Source organism: Setaria italica, chromosome VII, assembly GCF_000263155.2.
Source record: "Setaria italica strain Yugu1 chromosome VII, Setaria_italica_v2.0, whole genome shotgun sequence".
Classification (NCBI taxonomy): Eukaryota; Viridiplantae; Streptophyta; class Magnoliopsida; order Poales; family Poaceae; genus Setaria; species Setaria italica.
The window spans coordinates 12,550,154-12,550,426 of NC_028456.1; positions in this window are offsets into that span (position 1 = coordinate 12,550,154).

Here is a 273-nt window from a genome sequence, read left to right on the forward strand (position 1 = left end):
ACCATGTCCAAATCTTCAAGGCTCGAGGGGCGTTTGTTCCCTTGCTTATTTTTAGCATGTGTCACATCAAATGTTTAGGTACTAATTAGGAGTATTAAACGTAGATTATTTACAAAACTCATTACATAAGTGGAGGCTAAACGGCGAGACGAACCTATAAGCCCGACAACATTTGCTCATCATATTTACGACATATCATGTGGTAGTGGCGGAATATTTGATTTAGTATAAAGTACAAATAGAGGTCCTTGCGTACATTTCTACGATTCTATT